The sequence below is a fragment of the Puma concolor genome, chromosome B1, assembly GCF_028749965.1.
Source record: "Puma concolor isolate L17-30 chromosome B1, mPumCon1.1.hap2, whole genome shotgun sequence".
Classification (NCBI taxonomy): domain Eukaryota; kingdom Metazoa; phylum Chordata; class Mammalia; order Carnivora; family Felidae; genus Puma; species Puma concolor.
In genome coordinates, this window is record NC_141670.1 from 179120952 (window position 1) to 179127755 (window position 6804).

At 34.3% G+C, this 6804-nt stretch overlaps 1 non-coding gene across 1 annotated transcript; it reads right to left on the reverse strand.

Moving 5' to 3' along the window:
• Positions 1–5594: 5594 nt before the first annotated feature.
• LOC147582054 (U4 spliceosomal RNA) lies at positions 5595–5742 on the reverse strand. The gene has a single exon (XR_015250689.1). It is a non-coding gene; the product is annotated as a U4 spliceosomal RNA (small nuclear RNA).
• Between the last annotated feature and the right edge of the window lie 1062 nt (positions 5743–6804).

The following is a 6804-nucleotide window of genomic DNA, read 5'->3' on the forward strand; positions in this document are numbered from 1 at the left end:
TTATCTTTTAATTAGGAAAACATTTAAAAAAAAGAATACACAATGCTATATATCCCAATACCTTAGTGACTAGGTTTACAATATGTATTTGAGTACATGAAGCCTGATTAGAGCACCATTGTCATAGGATTTAATCTAAGCCTCTTGATTATTTCAAGACATTGTGGATGACAAGAGTCCTCTGGCGCTTGCCTTGTCTTTATTTTATTGTTTTATATCTAATGCTCTCTGAGGTACAAGAAATTTTATCTTATGTCTTTTTATTCTTGACACAGACATATAATTTCATAAACTATTAGGGTTTTGTGCTTCCAAAGAGACAGTTATGGGTAGATTGAAGAAAAGTGTAAATCTTTTCCTAGAACATTCTAATATTGTTATGCGTTACTGGTGACAGGGGGAGTGGGAAAGGCAGAAAGGTGTCTTTGAATTGTAAATGGTGGAAAACAAACACTAAGTTCCCAAATTCTAAGTTACTATTTTAGGTTTTATAACCTGAATTCTCCTTTTAGTACTCCTAAGTGTGAGTATTAGAAAAAGTCAAAAGAATAGTTGTCAGCTACATACTTCCTGATTAAATGTAATATGATGTGATACACATAAAGAGCTTTAAGATACGACATATTATATTTTGAGAGTTAGATAGTATATAAGCCTTGAAGTAACTACTGAGGAAAACATTCAAGGTATATACTTTAATGCAATTTATAAAAACAAGCAGATATTTAAATTACATCAATAGTCCCAAGATGAATTAAATTTTAAAATTAATTTTCTTTAATCTCTAGAATGATCCAGGTATTAATTTAAAGTGTTACAGTACCACTGTTTTTAACATAACTTTTAGTTAATATTTTTTGTTGAATTGTCAGGGCTGGAGAGAAATATACATAATATACATAAGCTATGGTCTCTTTTTTCAATTGATTATTCAAACAACAATCATAAATATATTAAGTAAATGCAATTATTTGGGGGGGTGATTGAATCTTTAATAAACAAAAAAAAAACATATCACTCTCATGAACACTGCATTTGGCATGTCACTGGGTCAAGGGTTGAAGATACTCATGACAGAACTAGCAAACAGGATAGACAGAAACAAAGATATACACTGTTACAGAATGAAAACCTAGCAGTGCCCAGTAGGATTAGGTTTCACTTTCCTCATCACGCAGCACCATGTTGGGGATCCCATGGCTGATGAGGAACAGGCCCCGGGCATTGCGGGGTGCCCCCCCAACACATCCACCTCCAGCAGCAAGTGGCCATCTTCCTCAGAAATTTCTCATCACCCTTGTACCCTTCAAATGGCCTTTTGGGTACATTGGCCAGATACATGGTATCCCCCACATCCAGGAAAGCTGCCCACTCCACCTTGGGAATCATACATGTCACAAAGTTGGGGGTGAACTCCCCCCGGGGTGCATGTGGACCTCGGTGGCCTGGAAGCTCAGAGGGAATCTAGACCCTCTGCTTGTGTGAGCTCCACAGGGGTGAGCAGCTTCATGTTGCCACAACGCAGTTCTTAATATATTTAAATTTTCTTGGAATTTAACCAGAGAAATGATTTAAAAAGAATCATCACATCTAGTTATTATTATAAAATTAACATTATAGCATTTGTTTTTCTGGGGATCATCTTAAGTATTTAAAGAACATGGTATCTTTGAAAAACATGCAAAATATTGTGAGTAGTTAAGGCAATTATCTAGATGTTGAAGAGGTTATTCTAAAGCACAGAGATGAGTTTAGAGATGAGCTGATACGTGAGGAAACATGATTTTTGGATTAATCATTTTGATACCATTTTCAATTCTCCTTTCAAAAGAATTGAGTGTAGCAAAAAAAAAAAAAAAAAGAAAAAAAATCACTAAATCAAGCCAAGCAAACAAATAGTGTTCAATAGAGAGGTCTTTAGGTATCCAGTGTATTCTTTGGATAGGTTATTAATGATTTATATAAACATACAGATTACGGAGATATTCACTCATAAGCCATTTGAAATAGAAATGGAATACATAGCTAACTAAAATGTTGCCTTTGGAAAATACTGCAACGTTTCATAGTTATCAGAAGAAAGTGTAACGATGAAAAACTTTTTACATGGAAGTATTTAAAAGAGTGGTTTCTGAGAGTGCTCAACAGACCCCAATTGTTGTGTAGCAATAGGGAAAAAGAAAAAAGAAAGAGGAAAATATTGAATTTAAAGGAAAAAAAATAAAACTACCTCTGAGGTCTTGTGAGGTCTTCTGAGATTCTTTTGGCAAATATTTAAGATATAGTGAAATTACTTCTACTACTATGTGCAGATTTACAGGAGTTAATAATGTATATTTTCTCATCTGTTTCTGTCTTTAAACATCTACCAAAGACATTAAACAGAATAAATGGGAGCTAACAGATAATTTCCTAAGTAGACGTAGATTAGTGAAAGATGGCCCTTACCATTCTGAGCAGACAGCTATGAAAAATCCACGGCCTTCCACTCATTTCCCTAGCCTTTAATCATAAATGAGTCCTTCAAAAAAGAGCTTGATGAACTCAACCTCCCTGGATCTTATATATGTTGGTAAGTTAAACCCTTTTTCCTCTTGTTTGTTCAACTACAGTAAGTATCAAATATAGGTCATTAAATTTTAATTTTGTAACTAAATTTTATTGTGAACACTTTACTAATACTGAAGTATAATTACATTTTTCTTTCTACGAAACTGATACTGCACACACAGCATGGATGTCTTTCCAAACGTTGGATCTATTTTTATCTCCCTTGATTCTGTGAGATTCTCTTTGTATACAAGCCATAGTAAATTGATACTTCATTTCTCTATTTAATAAAAAACAATTTTTTTGTTTTTGTTTTCAGAAGCAAAAATTAGTGTATATTATTTTTCTACACAGTGGCTGAATACATGAAGCTTAGGAATAAATTTATACACATATGCAAATGCACACACATAAAATATATTTTTTCCATTATATTTCAATAATATTTCAGTTAAATGCAAATGACTTAATTCAATGAAGCATACTTTTGAAAATATGCTATATAGTATAAGCTTTTCATACATTTAAAGAATTAGTTTCTCCTCCTGGCATGGGTTTTAAAATTACAAAGAGCCTGGTCAGCTCAAATTAGAAAACTCTACTGTATCATCTTCTAAACTTTTTCTAACTTTTAAATAGTATTAATTTATTCTAGTCTCTCCCATGCCATATATATAAAATTGTATGAGTATTAATTTTGATAAGTTTGTTAAGCTACATTACATCAGCATTTCTCATGCATGTAAACATGGATTCCCTCTTAAGATAATCTTTTCACTGAATGCATTGGTTCTGTTTGTGAGTACATGTAGTAAAATAACTATAACTTCCTGACATCCACACAGTTTCAATTTTAAAAATCATTGCCAGAATTCAAGTGCACTCTGTCTGACTTTAAATATTGGGCTCTATTACCTGCATACATAGAAATACATAAAAAGTAGCACAGTACTCGAAAATAATTCTAATAAATCGTGTTGTAACTAAACATTCTAATTGGAAAAGTAACACACACAGCTATTCTTTTTTTTATTTTTTTCACACAAAACTATTCTGTGACATGAAAGTTGCAATGTGCAAAATCGTGGAATATAAAAGTGTGAATTTTGGCATCATTTCATTGATAAATGATCACATAATAAACATTGATGTCTCTAACAACAAGTGGATTGTCAGTGTGTTTTTCACATTGTCATTGCCTGTCACACCTGCTTGTGTTCAAACATTTTCAAATAATTAAAATGTGCTATTATTGTCCAGGTCATTCTAGCTTCTGAAGAGATGAAAGAAAACTAGAATGACACAAGAAAAAAAAATGCTTTGTACTTATTTGTTTTTGTTCCAAGTCAAAAGTTGCATTTTGTAATCATAAATTACTAAAGCAAAGCTAAACATATGCAGAATAGCACCATTTTTCCAAAGAGAAATGATGATACACAAATCAAATAAGAACACTTTGAAACATTCTCCTAAGAGGTATCACAGAACATATGCTGTGTGTTTGTGAGCTAGTGGTTTTAATAATCCTCCAGTGCTTTTTAGCCAATCTTGCCTCATGTTAGATGTATTATTCATAGGAATATATTTACAAAATTATATACCTATTTTATTTAAACAAGAAAAAATGTGGAATGCATAATTCCATTGGAACGCATTTCCTATTTCTCTCATTATCTAGTACTTGAAAATTATCTTTATTAAACTTTCTCATTCTTTTTTTTTTTTTTTTTAAATTTTTTTTTTTTTTAACGTTTATTTATTTTTGAGACAGAGAGAGACAGAGCATGAACAGGGGAGGGGCAGAGAGAGAGGGAGACACAGAATCGGAAACAGGCTCCAGGCTCTGAGCAGTCAGCACAGAGCCCGACGCGGGGCTCGAACTCACGGACTGCGAGATCATGACCTGGGCCGAAGTCAGAAGTCAGACGCTTAACTGACCGAGCCACCCAGGCGCCCCAAACTTTCTCATTCTTTTCAAAAAAGCCAAAGATAGTTGATCCCAGAGATCAAGTACCGCTAGTTCTATGTTAATAGAAGTTTATTGATGGTTTGCGAGAAGTCCTAAAGGTTCATGGATGAACAAAATTATATTTTACTATAAGCTTTCTCATAAATACCTGGGACAAATAAAGCTACAATATAGCTTTCTTCTTTAAAAGTTAAACTTGAATTGTTTACCAAAAAAAAAAAAGGTTTAGTGTCATATCATTGCATATTTAACATAATCTCTTTCAAACCCTTAATTCTCTAAAGGTAAATGTAGATCGTCCGTTGGTATTGTTTTCTTAAAGAATGAACTTTTATTAGGTACTGTAAACATCATTTCTACATTATTGTTTATGGCTGGCTTGGCAAGAGCAATAGAGATAAATGATAATCACTATTAAGTGTTTGCTGCATGCCAGGAACATTATACTTATTCCTCACCCAGCTGTCTATGATGGGCATTCCTATTATCTTACAGATGATGGCTATGAGCTTGAGAAAGTTTATTTGCCTTACCCAAGGTCATGAAATTAGCATGAAGTGAGTTTCAGGTTGGTCTGGCTTGAAAGTCTATCTTCTTTCCATTAATATGCTAAGTATTAGTTTGTGAAAGTGGTCAAGATGTATCATTAAGACCTTGGTCATGGCTGATGGATTATCTGTGAGGTAGAACATTGGACATGATATTGGGATATATGTCAGCATTATGACTGTGGTAAGTTTTTAATTTTATAGATATCTGCAAAATAAAACTAAATGACAAGATTATTATAAAGATCCTGTTCTTCCAAGCTCTAAATTCTTTATTTTATTGCCTTATATAAATATGTTCTTCAAGGGTTTCAACAGTCATCATAAAACATGGTTTCCTGAGTAGACATCCATATTACCCATGTCTCTTTCATCCATTTTCTTATGGCTCATAATATTGTGTTCAATGTAAATAACTAATAAGTTGATTTTATTACCAAGAACTTTCTGGATGATGTCTGTGGGATTAATAATGCATGCTGTTTTAAAATGTATCAGTTTTTTTGTATGTGTATTATTAAAGTTGGTATTTTATAATATGCATAAACACAGGCACAGTTCAAGTTTGTTTTTGGAGGTTAATATAAGGTAATTATGTATAATATTCCTTTCATTTAGCAATAATCACATCTCAGATAAACCTCATGGGCTATGATACAACCACTGCGCAAAGCCAGTATTCTTATTCAAATATGTATACTCAGTTGCAGTACCAAAAAACATTACTGGCCTAACTACTATACCTAGAGAACTAGTTTGAATGTTTTTTTCCCTTCTTTACCACAATTATAATCAAATTGAAGAGAGGATATTTGCATAAAAATTCATTGATATAAAACTAGGAGACAATACTTGATAATTGTGAAAGGAGAGGTCTGGATAGGTTCTCCCGTAAGATTTCACAAAAGTAGTGACCGGGGAGGGATGCTGTGCTCCTGATACATTGTTTAAAAAGTAAATTACTAGAAGCCAGATAGAACCTTCAAACTACAGTGCAGGTCTGACACTTGAGAAACAAGAGTTGGAAGAATAGGGAATAGGAAGAAATTCATATGGCAGTGAAGTTGCCAAAATGTTTTAGCCATGCCTATGGCTAGTCCTCAAGTCAAAATAACTTACTAGAGGACTCCACGTCTCAGGACTGATTTGCCACATGAGTTCACTTGAAATTGCAGTAGCGGAAGGGAGTATTAAGACATGGGAAAGTGGGAGTGCCTGGGTGGCTTAGTCGGTTAAGTCTCAGACTTTGGCTCAGGTCCTGATCTCACGATTCGTGGGTTTGAGCTCCACATCAGGCTCTTTGCTGTCATCACAGAGCCAGCTTCAGATCCTCTGTTGCCCTCTCTCTGACCCTCCCCCACTTTCTCTCTCTCAGAAATAAATAAACACTGTTTAAAAAGACACGGAAAAGTGGATTACCAGGGTTCCGCACATACTCCTCCCTACTCTTGTTGTCATAAGCAGCTTTCGCTCTTCTTGCTCCTCACAGCCAATGGCCTTACCAAAATAGTGGCTCTTATTCTTGCCTGCTGGATCATAATCACGAGATCCACAAATGGCCCTGAAAACAGCCATAGCCTATGGTTTAATGCATGTTATTTTCGAAGGTATCAGTGTCACATGCTACATCCTCTGCCACGACTACTTTTGCTTTGTGGACTGCAAACTCAAATCATCCATATCCCAGAGTTACAGGGACCTGATACAAAAAGTCTCTCAATTGGCTATTGGGAGAGG